At 38.0% G+C, this 14,696-nt stretch overlaps 1 protein-coding gene across 3 annotated transcripts in view; it reads left to right on the top strand.

Annotated features, from left to right (window-relative positions):
* The first annotated feature begins 9,303 nt into the window (after window positions 1–9,303).
* pcdh15a (protocadherin-related 15a) overlaps window positions 9,304–14,696 on the top strand; it is a 212,625-nt gene continuing 207,232 nt past the window's right edge. For all 3 annotated transcript variants that reach the window (XM_051376201.1, XM_051376212.1, XM_051376221.1), the window contains exon 1: window positions 9,304–9,752. The gene's annotated coding sequence lies outside the window, so the exon portion shown is untranslated. The remainder of the gene's footprint in view (window positions 9,753–14,696) is intronic.

A 14,696-nucleotide genomic window follows, 5' to 3' on the forward strand; every position in this document is an offset into this window, starting at 1 on the left:
AGAGAAAATCAACTGTGTTGCAGAGTGGTGCACAGAAAACAACCTCCTGCTCAATGTCAAAACAAGGAGCTGATTATTGATTTTAGGAAAAAAGAGGCAGCCTCTACATAAGTGGTTCCAAACCTTTTTCCTTAAGGGACCCCTTTTCTATCATTTAGTAAACTGACAACCCCTGCTAAAGTGACATGTTTTATAGATATTCCATGATATATTGATAACTGTACAATTAGTGGGGGTCCTGACCCACAGGTTGCGAACCACTGCCCTACATCGGTGGAGCTGAGGTGGAGCAGGTCAACAGTTTTGGGTTTGTGGGAATCAACATCAAAGAGAACTTGTCATAGTCATCTCACATCTCCACCCTAGTTAAGAAAGATCGGAAACAAATGTATTCCTTAAGGAAACGTAAGAAAGCTCAATTCCCATGCCAAGTTTGTGCTAGCTTTTACAGAGCAGCGATACAAAGGATCCTGACAGGACACCCCAAACAGGCATGGGGTGTGCATGGCCCAGGGCAGGGGGATTCTGCAGTAAGTGATTCAACCCGCCCAGAAGATCCTTGGTAGTCATCTCCCCAGCATCAGTGATATCAGTGAGGTAAGGTGCCCACAGAATACTAAAAGACAATACCCACCCCAGCCACAGCCTGTTCGGCCTGCTGCCATCTGGGAAGAGGTACAGAAGCTTCTGCTGACTGCTCATGACTTATTTTACAATTTTACTGGATATAATTTTGTGTATATTTTTGTTTTTACAAATAGCATAAAGGGAACTAAAACCTTAAATTTCATTATCCAACTCATGTCATTATATTTTGTAAAATGACAAGTAAATAACATTGTTTCCTTGTATTTCAACAAGGTAATTCAAAGTGCTTTACATAAAAACATAACAAGACTTTTCTTCTGTTTATTTTATGTATGGTGTTGCTTTGCTATTGTCTTTGATAAACCAACAGAGACATCTCACTGCGGGTGGGACGCCCAGCCAAACAATGATACTCTCCCAGTTGTGTCCTTGCTCAGTGTATTTGTTTACCCAGCTGCAATGTCTGTGTCTGGCTGCAGCCTATGATACAAAATAGCCATACCAAGAAGTTTTCTTTTGCATTCGCTTGTTTGAGAGAGAGACAGAGATAGTGGTGGTCGAGAGGCATAGGAGAGCGTAAACAAATTAAAAGAATATAGCAAATGGTATTTTACATGTGTTGGCTTCAAACATGCTATCTGACATCATACAGTTTAATTTCCTGAAGGAAATTAAATTTGCGTTTCATTCATTATTGATAATGGTTTAATTATGTATTACATGTATTTGACACATCATATGTCATGCCCTGCATAATTTATAATTGTTACAAGATGAATAACATGAGCCCTTGGACTGCTCATTTTTATGTTGCAAGACTCTTGACTGTTGGAAGTATAGTACTGTTAGATGTGAAATTGTTTTGTAGCTACTCCAGTTTTTTTCCAGTATGAAGGATTACTGTGCTGCTGTCTTACTTGTGTGTATCTCCCAAAACCTAAACATATAATTTAAATTCCTTCAGTATTACAGTTTTTCTCCATTGGTTTGGCTCATTTCTCGAAACAGAAATTACATTCTCAAAACTCTAAGATCATTTGGTAAAACAGTCTTACAGTTCAGCACAACACCATAGCTCAGTTGCAAAAGCGCATATCTCTCCCAAACAGTTCACTCATGTGTCAAAACTAAATTTCTTTCTCATATAAATAGTCAGTACCTCCAAAATGCATCGTCCCTTTGGCATTGTGTGAGCACTGCAAATCAAAATGTTTAGATGTTTTGTCACAATGGCAGAGGACCATATCCCTCATGTCCACCTCTCAGTCTTAGCCAAGTCCTTCATTCACAATGGTTACTGTACTAGTCTAGCTAACAGAATACAATTGTGTATAAAACTGAAAAAATAAAAATAAAAAAACAGGATTTTAGGGTAAGAGTAGCCTCTAAGGTTTGACATCACACATTGCACTCACACTGCCAAGGAAAGGTAGCCATTTTTATTCACACACATAAAGTAACCTCCATATCAGAGTAAAAAGAAAATGTATAAAGCATAATATACTGTTATATAAACAAAAACAAGGAAAATTATATGTAGCCTACAGTGCTGTAAATAAATACAGTATATAGTATTCATGCTATTATGTTGATATGATTATGTTGACTAATTTTGACAATTGAACAGACTGTTTTGCATGTGATGACTTATAGAATGAAATGATGCTGACGTTTTGGAGAGAACAACCATTAGACTGAGAATCAATCAATCAGTTTAGATCAACGGGATCTATTCACTTGGAAATTGTGCTAAATGTAGGCTAACTGTACTTAATCATTTCCAAAGATGTACTAAGACATTTGCAATGTGATGAAATCAATTAGAAATACAATTCTGTTGTGAACAATTGCCAAGTGGTTTGGAGGTTTGTCCATGTTGTTTTGAGAATGTAATTCCTGTTTCAAGAAATGAGCCAAACCAATGGAGAAAAACTGTAATACAGTTACAATAATTACAAAGACGATAGGTGACACCCAAGCGAGGGAGTTGTGATCTGCAACTCTCTCAGTTTAGCTCTCAGCCATTAGTGAAGCAATGCAGTTTAGCTTTCAGCCATTATTCATATCCTTCAGCTGCTTTTTCATACAAATTCAAGCTGGCATTCAGTTTAGCATCAACCTTTCAACATCCAACATTGACAACCTTAATTTTTTCAGACATTGCCATAGTTGTTTATGTACTGTGTATAAAGTTAAATGGGTTAGCGCTGATTTGTATGCAACCTTTATAACTGCCAACCCAGCCTCACATCTGGGTTGTAACTACAGTGTACATAGTACTTAAACATATAGTTATAAAGCCCTTTTTCTGAGCTTACATATCTGAACCTGCTGCCAAATATTCTCAGTTATCTGGAGCCCTTGTACCATCTGGGCAAAATGTAATTTCAGCTATTACTTCAGAGGTTGTATTTTCCATCCTCTCCAGGATGGCCAGGGGATTTTGAGAATGCCTCATTATATAAACCGTTAAACTGAGTTCATGAGCCCAAGTGTGTTTATCTTAGGCTGGCTGTCATTTACTCTTTAATTAAGAAACCTTGTCAGCCTCAAGTAGGTAGATCAATTCTATTTTCTTGTCTTCCTCTAATTCACTGACTATTGCACCTATATTGCTTCTATTACATCTATTATCATGTGTTCATGATTAACTAATTTGTTTTAGTTTCTGCTGGTTATTTGACAATGATGTATGGAAATAAGAGCTGTCTGCCTGTAGGCATTGTGTGTAAATTATTTAGAATTTTATCTTTTGTGAGTTTCTCTAAAAATATAGGTTTCTATATATATTATATTGATATTAAGCTATACATAATTATTTTTTTCTGATATGTGACATTTTTCTTGCCAGTTTGATGTGTTGATACTGCCCTACCTTACACACACTAGTATACATTATTTTCATTCTGTATTTTTGCCAAGGTTCTGGTCTGACTCTTTTTTCAAGTGAAGTTTTTTGGCATAGAGCTAATTAGATCCGCCCCCATTTTTATAAGTAACCATTATCATGTCCAATTTCTCATGTTTATAGCATCAAAATTTTATGAAAATCGCTTCAGAATTAAGTGAGTTACAGTCGATTTTGTAGTCAAGCCTGCATCTCTCAGTATTGTTCAGTAGTGGATCTTGACCTCCCCAGCATGGCGACTGTGCAGACGCATGTCAAATCGAGAATTTACATCTATGGTGACTATATCTATGGTCTAGATGGCATTTCTTCCATGCTTTTGCTGTCACCCTTCGGTCTCTGGTCATGACAGTTGCCTTGTAAACAACGTGGAAAGGGGAGCCAAATCAGTTGGTACATTCATGACTGACTACCACCTGCCATCGACACACAGTGACTGGCAAACACCTGTCATTGGCCAGGCTCTTGTTTGATTTGATCTTCATTCCAAAATCCATCCCAACACGTGTGCTGCCTCATGAATACCAAGCAGAGGGCTGCCTGGGAGGTTTCATAGTTCATTATCTGATTATAGGGGACAATTTGTGGGATCACCAGTAATAATGCTAAAAGATGGTTAAGAAAAGCATCTTTAGTGGCAGAGAATCAGATTTGGCATTAACCCAAATGGATATTTTTCTTGCAGGGACAACACAGTGAGCAGTCACTTTGGGCATATTAACTAAATGTGTCACATTTTGTTCGCAATGCTGCAATATCTGTGTCATGTTCACAGTGTCCAAGATGTTAATTAATTATGAAAATTACAAGCACTGCATAACAACTTGCCCCTAATTAAAAAAAAAAAAAAAAAAACTAATTGAGGGATGGTTGTTCTTAAACTTAAACAATAAAAACATTTCTTCTTCTTTTTTTAATTAATGCAATAAATCAATAAATATTTTACAAAATTTTAATTAATAGCAATTTTTGTAGAATCTCTGACATTAATAAACAGACGCCTGCACAATTAAATAATTAAAAATTATGTCCTGCCATGAAGATTAATTAACTGCTTAACTGCAGTGGCATTCATGCACATTAATAAAACTTAGAGCCAACACTTTTTGACTGCAGACAACCGGATATCAAACTGTGTTTAAAAATAAAAGTGAAAGAGAAGATGTATACACTCATTTAACAAGGATAGAAACAACAAGGGCACATGTTACAATAGACGAGGTGTACAGTATGTGGAAATGACTGTGAATATGTTTCATATTGCCAGAAAAATAAGAGTCAAAGTAATATTCCTTATGTAAATCAGATGAGCTCTGGATACAAAGTCAGATGGATGTACAGCTCTGGTGGAGTGTTATGAATCATTCAAGCTGTCAAGAAATGTTACTGCACAGTAAAAGAGACCGTGATCTGACATCTGTATCTGCATAACAAGGAAAGACAGTGACTTCTTAAAGACAAAAACCTCAACATTTCTTTGATGTAATCCACATGTTTTATTCATCGAGAGCTTACTGTGAGATTTGTGGTTTGGCCAAGTGCTGCGTGCTGAGCCATTTAGTGCTAATTCCCCCTGAAATATCTGTTATTGTTTGTGCTTTAACAACAATACTATAGCCTTTAAATCTGTTGGCTAATGGATCTGTCAGACAACCACAAATGGATTTTAATTAGATTAAACATCTCTCTGCAGTCATTGGCCAAACTCCTGATTGGACCAGACGGATTGAGTTATTATGATTAAGCTCAGTGTTTATGGACGAATGATTCCAACCTACCTGAAAATCGATAAAGGACACCCCAAGGACCATTTTCATGAGAAGGAGCTTGCGTTGCATAATAAGGCTTCTTCAGCTTCTACCAGCTGATTAATTACATTCAATACTGGCATTGAGCTTAGTCATTTAGTTTATGTAGAGAAGCATAAGCTGTTTTAATGCCTGTCTCAGATTCAAATATGCCATTTAAGCTGTAATGACATTCCCACCTGAAATTCACAAATCTTTCAGACGTAGTATAATGTCAGGCATGTCTTTGGACTTTTTCAGTCATACTGTCAGGCACAGTGTATATGGTGTCCATTGCTGAAGGGGCTCCTCAGCTTCCCTCTTGTGCTAAATTGAGCGAGAATCTGTCAGCACCCAGGGGTTCACAGATGGGAGACAGCAGCACATTTGTGGAGGTAAAGGGTCATTATTCACCTTTTCATATAACAGTGCTGCACTGTTTATTGTATTTATTTATTTATTTTTACAATAATTCCATATCAGAGGCTTCGAAATTGAAATTAATGTGTGTTGCAGTCTGGTTGTCATTGTTGCACAGTATTTTCTCCCTTTACTGGCACGCAAACACATTTAACATTACAATTAACATAAAACAATACATATTTTACTAAAGACTACATTCTGTAATGCAATGAAATCAAATGAGATAAGATAAAATAATATATATGGGTGGTAGCTTTTCCTATGACCCAAACAGTGTAGCTTATTCTATTAACTTTTTATCCTCATATCATGATCTGCAAAATATCAAAGTAAAAGTTAGTCAAGGCCACAAGGCAGTATAGGTGTCTCACGACTCATCTTTTCTTTAATGTACGTGGGAACATGAGAAAGCAGAGTAAGTTATTACATGGTCTGCTTTTGCTGAAAGAAATATTGAAACCATGACCCTCTTGGGTCTTGGTTGCTGCAGTATCAAAACGGCAAATAAAATAGTATTTCATATGTTTCATGTCCCACAGTGCTAATAATGTGGGACAGTTTTAACATTTTGGTGTTCTGCCGTTTTATCAGACAGACATGATAATAGATGTAATAGAAGCATGTGAATCTCAGATGTGCATGTGTTGCGTTGCTTGACTGCCTCCATTTTAGGTTTGCAATTTTACCAGAGTTATTAGTGGAGGTTTTACATGATTCAGTAATTTGGTGTGCAAGACACTGTGCAGGAAAATGATTAGGGTTTATTTCTATTTCGTGCGTTTGATTAGGATTTATATTGAATAATTTTCAAGTTAAGAGACATTTTTTAACAGTTTTAACAGTTAATTTACTTATCGAACTAGTGAAATAGTTTTTCATTAACTTTTGTTTTTCTGAAAAATAAGTAATAACAAATTACTTAAGGCCCTAGGTTGTGACATGGTCCAAAAATACATAATGAGAATAGAAGATCATAAATATAACAACGGTGATATGGTGATAAGGAACAAATGAAATGGGAAAGAGTTTGTGAATTTATCCTCACTACAACAATTCTCATATATATCCCTCATATCCAGAGCGAGATGATACTATACAAATGTTTGGATGTGCAAGGCAATCATGTAACATAGTAATCTGTCTTCTTTCATTCCACATGCCAACATCCAGGCTGTTAATTGCACTGTAGAACAAGCTGGAAGAACACAGCAACATCTTTCAAGGAAGCAGCTCTCTGAACGTTTACAAGTACAATACACAATAAGCAGAAACAGGTATTTTACAGCAGTTTTTGAGAAGGTTTATATTACATTTTTTAAAAGGAGGAAAGGGAATCAAGTTAGTGCCTGTAGGTTTGTAACACTACCAAAATTAAATTACAAGGATAAAATAATTCTCCGAGATCTAAGCCTCCTCATATTATGTGAAGATTCCTAACACTACATATTTATTACAAGATAGGTCTGACTGGTCTGATCCAGTGTGGAGAGGCCATTTGACCGGTGCCATCTCCTCATTTGAGATGTTATTGGTGGAGATGACACAATTATCCACAGGATCAGTGCTTATGGCTGAAGAACAATTAGGTAGAATCAGAAGACCACAAATAAAAAGTGTTGAATCAGATGGACATTAAAATTGCATTTAACAGAAATGATTTGCTTTTATTTTGAAATTAACCTCTGATATTTCCCTTTAAGGACCAGTGTGTAGGAATTAGTGGGATCTAGCAATAAAGTTGCAGATTGCCACCATTTGAAAACAAGCAACTACACATGGAGAAATGGTGAATGGTGGCTCACTATGTAAATAAAAATGGCTCTTTCTATATTCAGGTGATCATACACTAATGAAAACATACCTAGGGATATTATATTCCATTAATGCCTGTAGATGCTCATAAATGTTACACACTGGACCATTAAGCCTTTAATTTTAGGTTTATGTCTTATCTTCTCTATTGCAATAAGACATGGAAGAGTTGAGAAAAGAAAGTGTGAAAAATGCTGATGTATTTGCATATACCAGGTCTGAAGTTTGGGATTTGCAGATCAGAGCTTACATGGGATCAGTGTGGGATGAGAATGGGAAAGACTTACATGTGGGCACTTTATATATACTCTATAGTCTCATGCAGATTCAGCACTTACATGTAATGCGCTTGACACTGAGGTTGTTTTCACTCTGCTTAGCGAGATTTACAGTAATGACAGAAACAAATAGACAAATCACAACTGATCTTTTCAGTCCTGTCTGATGGATAGATATTATGCAGAGCACACTAAAAACACAGTTCTGTTTTAACATAAGTCAGTTATAATGTCATAATGTTCCCATAGGCAGCTATAATTTGCTCTGGGCTATGGAGGAGTGTTTATAGAGCCTGATTTACTCTACCTCCCAGAAGCAACAGCAGACAGACATGCAGTATGGTTATTTCTGCAAGAAACCAATAGACTAACTGGAAATGTCAAATCTATGGAGTCAAATAAACAATCACAAAGTAAAGGCTCAGTGTTGCAGGTACTGGTTTTAACCCTTAGGTTTAGTTGACCTTGGCTGTACTTCCTCATTTTGTAATGAAAATAATCATAATATATATATATGTTTCCCCCTTTTCTTCTGACCCTATTAAAAACCAATATAGTTTTGCAACAAACTGGGCTTGCACATTTGATGAAGGTGACAAAATACAAAAATGACCATGAAAAATGGTTATTAGTACATATTTGATGTTTTACATGTTACATGTACGTTATGGACAAAAACTGTATATATCCATTTGTTTGCTGAAAGTCTGTGAGAAACAAAAAAACGTGTACAGTATGTTGTCCCACAGAGAGACACTATTCACTGTATGTCTGTGGTCAGTTAGACCCCAGAGGAGATTAACTCTCTGTTAGACATTTTATAAACTTTATATTAGGGATTCTGGAGGTGTAATGCTGCACTACCTCCAATACCAATTACAGAAATTGAGAATAAACATAGTTCGCCAACAGGATTAACAAATGGAGACTAATCCACAAAGAGGACTTGGCTGAGAAATGAGTCAAAGTGCTAGCCTATGTGCTGGGGAGCTGATTAGGGAATTTGGAACAGGTGCGGGTGTGACAGTCAGATGATGCAGGCTTTGTAATGACAGGAAGAACTATTGACTGGCAAACTGACAGCATACAAACTGGTTCCAAACAAGAACTAGCTGTAGCCTGATGTATATATCCAGCTGTATATTGAGGGCGTTCAGTGGGGCTCCAGAAGGATTTGGATTAGTTCCATTTCACTGCTATTTAATTCATTTGATTCTCAGTACAGAATAACAATATGAGAATGAAATCAGAAGCCAAATCCTGCACCAAATGATAACTCAATAAAATTAATCCATCCCTGAAAGTGTGTCTCTGAATCAAAATCTTATCAAGTGGCCCACATATTGTTAGGGGAGTTGGACAAGAAGACATTTGGGAATCCCTGCGTGTGGATAAAAACTCTCTAGCACAACTTTGGGTGGCGCCAGAGCGCAAGAAAAGAGGAAGAGGGAGGTGGGAGGTGGAGTGGATCAACTAATGGGTTAATCCGCCCGCTTTATGGCTTCGGCCGTCTCCACATCCCGCTAGATGATGTGTGAATCTCTTCAGCGGGTGGTTGGACTTGCCACCTGTCAGGAATGGTAAAACAGGCTTCATCGCTGAACACTGAGCCGACCTCTCCCACTGTTTCGTTGGAAAACGTTCATGTTTTTGTGCAGGATCGCCTGCGCCAGTGAAATAAACACGGACAACTTTGTCTGACCGGCTGCGCAGGGGAAAGTGAGCCACACGCATAAACTGGCAGTGGTGAGATTATAAACGGAGTCTCTGAGCGCCCGGGAGGCTCCGACCCCTCTCGCTTTGAAGATTAGAGGGTTGACGACGTCTGAAGGACACTAAGAACAGGATTAGGTATTGTGCAGTCTAACCTACTTCTCATCACTCCTACATCCTGTCCTCTGAATATTTGCGCAATGACCTTTGGTGCACTTGGAATACAGCGGGTGCGCCCCTGAGGTAAGGCATTCATATTGTCAGTTGTTTTAGTCTGCTGGGATTATTTACATTATGTGAAGTTGTGACAAACAGCTAAATCTACTCTGAACGCATAGCAATTGGTATTTGGAAAATGACAGCATTTATTGGAGCCTGTTACGCGCAGGTGCCATCACGATCCTTTAGAATAATATCATCGAAAACTATTTATATATGACAAGCATAAGTTAACGTGATAGTGGAGGATTATTCCTCGTGTTGCGTTGTGCGGCTTTGTCCAGGGACCATGCACCGTATTCACACGCTTAACACGTCAAGCGCTCTGAAGAAACAGCGCTCCATACGCGCGAAGGCTAATGTGATTTGCAGGATGTGCACCAATTCAGAGACGATCAATAGTTCAGGGATTCGTGTTTTAGTCTGTGTTGCTGCATGCTTGGGAAAAGGGTCAAAGCTACTATAACATGCCTCGACTTACTCTGATTAAGACATCGACACGATTTAGGTGTGAGCCATTCTTCTTTCGGAGTGCCACTATTTAAGGACCACATGTGATTTGGATCCTCTAGGACAGTGCCATCATTTATAAACTCCCCAAGCCAGAAGCAAAACTAGACATATTTCTTGCCGTAAGAGTTATAACATGGAGTTGCTTCACATAAGACTGACTTTTATTTCAGGAATCAACAAAATTAATAAAACATTGAAGAACATGACATTTATTCTGTAAGCAAAATGAGTTAAACGGTGCTCTCTTATATCTCTGTATCTCTCTACAGTCCCTGCATCGGCTTTAAATCATTTACAATTTGTAGTAAACCAAAAAAGGCAATAAAGCCGTATAAAATATTGCACCTGATCCTGACCAAACAACTGAGGGCACAGAAAGCTCACTTCATGAGCTTCTTTTGCCTGACTACAGTCTGTCTTTAAGATAAAGCAAAAAACTGCAGGCCAAATATATGAGCACAAAAGCCATTGTAATTTGTTGAGTGGCATGAATAAAGAAACCCCATCTGCAGCAATCTGCCTCTGCATTCTCAGGGCCAATGCTCAGGAAAAAAACATATGATCCTATGATCCTTTTCTTGATACTTTTCTTTCTCTTCTCCTATTTTATTTTATGTGTACTGTAGTTCCCGACAGCTACAGGTTTGTGCCCTAGAAGTGTGCAGGGAATACTTAAAAAGCATTGCTACAGGATTTCTTCATCAGTCCAGGGTTGGGCCAGTTCTTTCCAGAGGCTCACATTTGGGAAATGAGAGATGAAGAGTAGCATGGCTCAGGCCAGCCAGACTCCATTGATATTCTGTCTGTGTCCTGCTCCATAGGCAGCCCATTGTCATGGCCCGCTCAGTGGGATAGCATCTGATGATTGAGGGGTATGGAAGAGGGTTGAAAGTGAGCTTGGAAAGAAACTAGGTTCATTTATTGAAGGTTAAAGATATGTCCTCACAGTCAGCATGTATGCGTGTGCATATTGTGTGAGAGTTGCATTTAAATTAAGTAAATCCAAAAGATGCTAGTTTAGTTCGTATTTCATGACGTGCAGCCCACTACAAACTCAAACTAACATGAGCAGTTAATCGTTGTTTGCTAATTGAATTCACCCTGTTTTGGAGTAGAGATGCCCGATATGTTCCCTGAAGGCCCTTTAATTTTTTCTAACTGTAACCTATGGCATAAGAATAAAGAGAATTCCAAGCAACGCAGGTGCATCCCAAGTTTCAAAGGGTGCAGCCTAACGTCAGGTGCAACAGTGCCACACTGTGTGGCCACTCAGCCCTAGAAGATTCATGGCCAGTCAAGCAGAAAGATTTATCTGTCGCAAGGGTGTGAAATTGCAATGCTCTGCAGTATTCTGTCCAGGGCCGGTGAGAGAGACAGATCCTCCATTGCTTTGGGAAATAAAGAAGTAACAGAGACGAGTCACACACAAAAAAGTAGCAAGCACTAATGGCTGCCTGTGCTCTGTGTCAGGAAGAAGTGATCAAGACTCTTTTTTCTCTTTTTTGAAAGAAAGAAAGGAGATAAGTAGAAAAGAGCAACAAAAAGGGAGTAACAAAGAGCAGTCTGAGCTGTCAAACAATTAAAAGTAACTTTTGAAGAGTGAGAAGTTGGCACTGGAGTGCAAAGGTTTACAAGTGGCTAGTAAGGTTTTGTTCTCTGCTCAGCACTGATTATTTCTTTGCACATTTTTGGTATTGCATCTTCCAAATTTGCTTCCTTGTTGTCAAAGTCAGTGTCACTTTACAGCTTAATTAGCTCATATAGAGCAAATCAGTTCATGCTTAGACTTATGATGTGATTTAATTTTAAAAGGATTACACTCAGATGAATAAGAGAATCAGTCAGGACTACTGTGTGGACTATTCTTACCTGATCTTGTATAGCCTTAATCAATAGGTTCAAGGTATACATTAACATTTAAGAGTTTGCACTCACCTGTTATATTGATGTTTTTTTTCTTCCCTTCAATAATGACTATTTCAACATAGTTAAAACTGTATAATTCAGACGCCACATATATTATTTACTTTGGATATTTTTTTGGCCCTAAAAGAAGAACAATTATGATTAAAAGCTCCATTTGGTCGCACGATGGGAGAATACTGTTACTTTATTGAGTGCTTGCAAAAAGGTTTTGAGTATTTTGGAAACTTGTTTTTGTAGGGCCTTCTGCTACTCAGTGGTTAGATTGATTGAATAGATTTAAACTGGGATTTGTCAGTCCACAGTATGTTCAGCTGATATTCTGTGATCCAATTCCAATAGGGCTAACCCTAGATCAACCTTCTGTTTCTATCCTGAAGTTTAAGAATAGCTTTGTTAACACATCTATTAATTCCAGCTTGTTTTAGGCATTATCACCTGACACTGATACTATTTAAATCTGCACAGATTTTGATGCCAAGTTTCCAGTTTATTTTACCGATGACTGCTGATTTCTTAAATTCTTTTTGAACTGTTGCTCAGAGGTGTCTTTGTCTGTTTCTGTCCTTTCAGTTGCCAGTCTGGTTGAACCATTGTACAGAGTTTAGTTTTTCATGTACAAAACAACTTTTCTTGAAAACCCTTCATACAAAAGGTAATTTATTTGTAAAGAGGACTTTCTACAATCTAAAAGCATGAATGCCTTGTAACTATACTGAATGAGTACTAAATGAGTACTGAATACTGAGGTTTTCTGGCAGGCAATTCCAGACGTTTGAATGGTTTTGTAGCTCTTAATATGATATATATGTCCCATGTATTAAGTAAAAAAAAATTACAATGAAATTGTAAAAACAGCCAGTAAAGATCCAGATTTAGAGGGCTTTGTTTCACCATGGATGGACCCAGTGCTGCAGTGACCTACAGATCAAGAATACATCCTTTTATCTGCTCAGTCTTGAGGTGTTGTAAATTTATAGCCAAAAGCTTGCAGCTGCATTAGGTCTTAGTAAAGCTCGACTAACCGTCATGGCCAGCAGCTGTAGCAGAAATCTGTGTCCAGGCCCCCACTGAAGCATGAAGGGAGTAGATGATTTCATATAAGTTATCTCAGTGTGGCAATACCAATAGTCTCAAAATTAATGGAAATGGAACTTGATATGAATATGAACATCCATGCGTATGGGAGCACTGCAGATCTATGCTGTGCTTTCATTCTCAAGCACAATGACTAGCTCTGTCCTTTCTCATGCGGTTCTCTTTATCTCAGATAAGAACTGTTTTACTTGGTAACAGGTTTCTGAAATAATTTGATTACGAATATGTTGGACGCTTTTTCTTTTTCTTTAGAGCAATTTGTTTCTCAGCTGCTGTGCTTTCACCTTCTTCTTAAGTCTCCGAATGTCGAACTACTGCTGACTGCGCAGCTGTGTCTTGTAGAGAGAAGGAAGCTTAAAGCGTTAGACAAGTATGTTTGGGAATGCTGGGCTTTTGATTGGAATCACTGGCCTGTCTGAGTGTCATCTGCGTGTCATCCCCCCTCTCTCTTGCCCCCCTTTCCTGTCACTATCATATAAAAGCCCCAAAAAATACGTAAAAAAAAAACCAAAAACAGAATGATTACCTGTGTATCTTTGAGAAGGGCAGTGGTCAACAGTGGTACAAGAGTTGTGCTGATTAGCTCCCCAATGTGCCCGTAAGCTATGTGTGTGTAACCCACGTGTAACCTCTCCTCCATGTGAAATTCTCATCAGATGCGTTTGTAAGTATTAAAGAGGCTGCATAATAGTGTTCCCTCTGTATTGAATTGTCCATTTTAATAACGGTGTTGAACTACAAAGCCAACTTGCCGAACAGCAGCAAATGCTAAAATTGAGCAGCTATCATGCTGTTGATATTTGCGCCTTTGCCCCTTGAATCAATAATTAGATGGAGGCTTACTTGCCCCTCAGTCCATCTAATGAGCAAGATTCAACTGGTGCATCAGTAATTTGACATTAAACGCCATCTCCCTTTAGCAGCAGCCCTTGGAAAGAATTTATCATTTTACATTTTTGCTCAAGGAACCACTGACAGCTCAAGTTTTGAGGGGAGACTCAGAGAACCAGATATGCAGATTATTTTCATCTGTAATTTGTAAGGAAGTTTGCAAGTGTCCATATGTTTGCTGATTGAAATTCTATTAGCATAAATTAATATTTGCCCCAGCTCCAAGTCAATACTGCTGTACAAAAAGCAAATAGAGAGGAAGGATGTGAATCACCAAAGGATGATAATAGCTTGACTAAACATTGGCTGCACCATTTGTAAGTGTGGACAGATAACATTGTGGCTATGTTTTAATTTCACACTTCAGCAAGAATATTTATCTGTCTGGTGTGGCAGGTTATGCTATATTGGCTATAACTTTACCATGCAAGACCATTGCAGGGACCCTCTGTGACCTTGCTTCTAAATGTACTTTATCATCATTGGAATATTAGAATATTAACTAGTATAACTAGTTTCAAAACATCACATCCTTAAAATTTG

This window comes from Dicentrarchus labrax, unplaced genomic scaffold, assembly GCF_905237075.1.
Source record: "Dicentrarchus labrax unplaced genomic scaffold, dlabrax2021, whole genome shotgun sequence".
Taxonomy (NCBI): Eukaryota; Metazoa; Chordata; class Actinopteri; family Moronidae; genus Dicentrarchus; species Dicentrarchus labrax.